The sequence below is a fragment of the Penaeus chinensis genome, chromosome 8, assembly GCF_019202785.1.
Source record: "Penaeus chinensis breed Huanghai No. 1 chromosome 8, ASM1920278v2, whole genome shotgun sequence".
NCBI lineage: Eukaryota > Metazoa > Arthropoda > Malacostraca > Decapoda > Penaeidae > Penaeus > Penaeus chinensis.
The window spans coordinates 3,164,708-3,169,707 of NC_061826.1; the positions used below are offsets into that span (position 1 = coordinate 3,164,708).

A 5,000-nucleotide genomic window follows, 5' to 3' on the forward strand; every position below is an offset into this window, starting at 1 on the left:
ACGTTTAAAGAATATCTGTAGCTTGCAGTAAGCTAGCATAACGAGAAGATCTCGACATGAGCGCTATTCGCCGGATATAAAAGGTGGATTCCTAACACTTATACAAGATCCTATAATAATGTAAAACTAACGATTCCATACGTATCACAGCAGGTTCCTTTCATGGACCAATTGGTTTAGCAGCAACCAAAGCCAGGTAAGAGCCATGCATCAAAGAGGCATGACTTTGAGTGTTGTGATGTATCTGTCCCAACTGTAACCAAGGCTAAACATATTCTCAATGTTTAGTTTCAAAACGAAGGTGCAATACCTCACATCAGAAAGATCTTGGATAAGGATATTAAACACAGACATATTGGTAACTGACGAAGAGTAACAGGGTAATTAGAAATGATACGTTGTTTTATATGTACTATTGAAATATGAAGTTCACTCAGGGCTTGGTACTCTCATGATGACAAGTACTTATAATCCTTAAAACTAGAAAAGTTCTAGTTATCAAATATATTTGAGCAACTGTTACCGGCTCCATATAACAGCGATATAACCTCCGAGTATAAACGTATAGTAAACGAAGAATCCTGTGTTGGCCACTATAATCAATGATGCGATTCCTTCATTGCAAGACCATGACACAGGCAAAGGAGGCCAGCGAGTGAACTGATGCATTATGATGTTATATCTTTATTAGAATTACATAATTTTGATAGAGATCAAACACCAAAACGCGTCAGTGACGTCCCTTGCATCGCTAAGCAGTTCATATTTACTTGAACCTTTATAACAAATGCAAGTCCTTTACTTTCTACTCGTCAACCGGTCATGTGCAAAGTCCACAGGGACAGTTTATCACACCGGGAAAATGAGGGGCTGCTAAAACCTGATTAGGGTTCGATCGGGACATGAATGAATAAGGCAACGTGGGCTCCGCATCAAGCCAACTTGGAATACCGCAACTTCAGCCTCGTCGGCGCAGTGTTGGCAGGAACTTCGCGTGGGGGCACTGGCCTAGCCTGGGATGACCTCTCATGCTTAAAGAGGGTACGCGACTTATTTGGTTGCTGACAGCGTTTTTAGTTCATTTCCCTCATTTATCTTATACTCCTTTCTAGCTTTCTTCCTTACTAGCTTTCTACCTTCCTTACTCCATCCGTGCACCCAAGCGTTCTAATGAGAATACTCTGAAAAATGATAATAAAAACATACACTGTTCTGTATGACGTCATGACCTTGATGGCGACACGTTCCACCCTTCTCTCTTCTAAGAAATGGAGTAACCTTAACACAAATTCCAATCAGCCACTAGCTGTATTTATTTATTATTCTCGGCATAAAAGGCCTCCTTCCCCCTCTCACCCGCAAATGTTACTAAGAAGTGATTCGAAAGTGATAGTATCGCCCTGACACTGACATTTCCTCGTGACAAACGTACGTGGGGGTATGGGAAGAGGAGGGAGGGTCGAAAAAAAAAACGATTTTGTACAGAATAGAAGGCAATCGATGCCTTACAACATTTGAGAGAGAGGTTTGTCACATGTCACTCGGAAATTGCAGTTACTACTATTGCCACGGCCTTTGAACGCCGTAGGCTCGCTAGAAACGCCATATCCCACAGCAACGCAGGTATGCGGAGACCCGTTCCAAAGGCCGGCTGTCAATCAGAATGGGAGTATAAACGTTCCTCGATGCCTACGACGAAAGAAGACATGAGCGAACCCACATCGACCAAGTTAAAAAAAAAAAGTGTTAGGTACTTATGAAATACCTATAATACAAATAAGTTGCAACGGGCTTAAAAAAAAAACACCTGCTAGTAAGGTCCAACGTAAAGATCTAGGCCACAGCATGCAAATCAAACTCCCCATAGTTGGATGAGTTCACCATAGGTCTGAACAGCACAGGCGAGCACCAAACACCAGGATCGCAAGGCACCCAAAGTTCTGGTAAATCGGAAGGCAATAGAGCAGCGAGGGGGCCAGGTGAGGGGGTTGGGAGCAGCGAGCGGCGGAGTGGGAGGGGAGAAAGGACGACCCTAACGGACGTAGAACACACCTGTACCCCGATACCTTCCCGTCCCTCGGCAACGACCGACAGGAGCGAGGCAAGACTGACACAATCGAGCCGAAAACCAGGCTGAAATTCTTATTTCCATTTATCTATTTTTTATTTAAGGGGCAACAGCACGAACTTTGAGATTGTGTCCTTGGTGTCATCCAGCCCCGAGAGCACTTCTTTCGTGTCCTAAATTCAGAGAATGGGGAGGGCGAACTTAATCATAAATAATTTCCCAATAATTGCCCCGTTAACAAACATCGAAAAAAAAAGAAAGTAAAAAACTTACCCGAAAGTTACCGGAGTTTCCTCAGGGCTGTCTTAGGCGGTGCAGGGGTAAGATATAATCCAGACGCAGTTAAATACTATACTGTCATTTTCCACCGGGTTAAAACCACCTCAAGAATATCAAGCTCAGTATACGAATTCACTCACGACCGGCCCTCAACTGATTCTGTAAGGATCTCCCGTCTTTGCTCCGACCGGTTTAGAAGACGCAAAGGAATCGGGGAAAAAAGGCAGTAATAGTCACAAAACTTATTCCACTTCTCGGGAGCGCAGAGCACACACAACCACCGCACGAGGAGGCTTGGCTAACACTAAGCCACGGACGGGAATGGCTCGGGAGACCACGGTACCGGTGTGCGAGCGTGCGTGTGCTGGGACCGGGATGGGAGACGGGAGGGGGAGGGGGAGGAGGATGGGGAGACACAGGAGGACCAGGTATTCTCCAACCTACCTGAATCCCCCCCCCCTTTACCCCTCCCCCTCCACCCCTCCCCCTCCATCAGTTTTTCCACCCCTGCTCTCCAACCAGTCTTCATAACACTGCCATCGTCAGCACAACTCGCTATGTTATTGACGTGATTTACTATCGTTTTCGATGTGATTAAACCGCCACTTCCTCCGCCCCAATGGATGTCGTCAGGAGAAGCAGGTGGTCGCAGGTAATCACTGGTAATCAACAATGACAGTCCTCATACAAATATCCCCCGCCCTGTTCCTACAGCCAGTGCCTGATCAATAAAAACATCATTTCAATAAACATAAAGAAAGCTTAAACATTCGGCCTGCACAGTGCTTGTTCCAGAAATGCTCAGTGCCCCAATTAACGCGTGCATTACGGTCGACCTGCAAACATGGATCCCGCACAACCACCACACGAATGGGCCCGCATTTCCGCAAAACTGTAATGTGCACTGGCTTTGCCTCCAACCTATGCTTGTGTAGTTCATCCGAATATATATTCAACACTCGCACACACACGCATGCACCACAACACGCACAAACATACAAACACACTAACGTACAGAATACATAACGAAATCGCACTTTTTCCTGACAAAACACAAGTGTCGTCTCGATTTATTTTCTGGTTCTGACGGAAAAAAATTAAGACGATCTTTTTGGTTGGAGATACAATTTTGCCAACGGACCCAAAATCCCTTTGGGAAGAAAGCTTACTCCGTCAAAACTGCCATTCGATGACAGAATACCCATTCTGTGTCTATATTGCCGCTTGGTGAAAGGAAATGAAATTCAGGGACTCAAAATTCTGAAACTGTTAGCGGAACTGATATTCTGAAGTATTACGTTTCATCAGGTAAAACTTTCTGGCTCACAAAACAAGGATTACAGAAACGGAATCGTATTTACCCCTGAAATTTAAAGCTCCGCGTGTACGGTTAAGTCATCAATCGTATCAATAACAAGAGTACTAGCAATGAAAATCACTGCCTCCAAAATTCAATCTAATTAAGGTTTCCCACCAAACCAATTAGCGCGACCCAATCGATCAAGTCCGCGTACAATAAGCCAATTCCGCCATTTTCTGCCGGTCAATTTAGAACAATCAAAAGGGAGATAAAAACCGGAGTCTACTCCAGGCTGACTTCCGTAGAAGGAATCGGATCACTTCCAGCGCCGCGGCTCCGTTTCCGCCCGGCTGGAGACCGACGACGCCGCGCCGAACAACCCGCGCCGAGGAAATACACAATTTCATTTACTGATGGCCGGTCCCACAAAAGAGAGAGAGAAAAGAAACGGGCGACAGCATCCGCGACACATATTTCATCGTGGCTAGAAAATAATGGAACGGCGGCGGGGGACTTATTCACTTCTCTCAAGAATGAATCGGCGAGCGGCGGGGAAGTTCGGGGAGTTTCGGGATAAATGATAAAGGCAAACGAATGCATTTTTGCGAAATCAATCAAACGTTCTGATGGGTTTTATATTCTCATTAAGAAGAAAACCCACGAGAGACATAAACCGTTCCCCGGGGTCGACTGTGCTTTCACTATGCACCACACATATACGAAACCGTTTCATACACAAACCTCACTTCAACCCATTTGTGTATAGATGTGGGTGTGAATGTGTGTGGAAGTATGGATGAGCATTTGTGTAGGTATATCTGTGTAAGTAATTGCGCGCGCCTGTGTAAGTATGTATATATATAAACCTTATACACACAATTCATATATAGTCACACTGCCTATCAACCCAGTATAAAGTACAGAATCATATCTCCAAGCATCCCTGTCCTAAATATCTCATTTTGTACTACAGCATATAAAAAAAAACAGTTAATTCTCAACCTGCAGTCAAACACGATGCAACCTATGATCACAAATCAACTAACACCACAATATTTGCTTTTAAAAACCGTTTCAATCTAAATTACCACGGTCTCAGTTAGAGCAACACGAAAATCACTTCATACGCCGATGTGAACCTACAGCGGCGTCAGTCCAGCATCCTGTAGAAGTAAGGACGAGCAACATAAATCAGGATCTTGCAACGCTCAGCAATAACCCGTCCGCCTGTACCTTCACGCGCGGGTAAGCCTTCTTCAAGCCCTCCCTGCTTTAGCCTTCACGCCGCCTGAATGATGGCTTTATCGATCGTCGGTCCAACGCATTACAGGCCCTGGTGCTCCCGTTGAATCA

General features: G+C 45.1%; 1 protein-coding gene across 2 annotated transcripts in view; it reads right to left on the reverse strand.

Moving 5' to 3' along the window:
* Positions 1-5,000, reverse strand: part of LOC125027756 (transmembrane protein 268-like) — a 114,463-nt gene that overhangs the window by 81,960 nt on the left and 27,503 nt on the right. The window contains exon 1 of one of the 2 annotated variants that reach the window (XM_047616891.1): positions 2,342-2,675. The exons of the other annotated variant lie outside the window; for it this stretch is intronic. The gene's annotated coding sequence lies outside the window, so the exon portion shown is untranslated. Of the gene's footprint in view, positions 1-2,341; positions 2,676-5,000 lie in introns of those variants that run through there. 2 annotated transcript variants of the gene reach the window in all.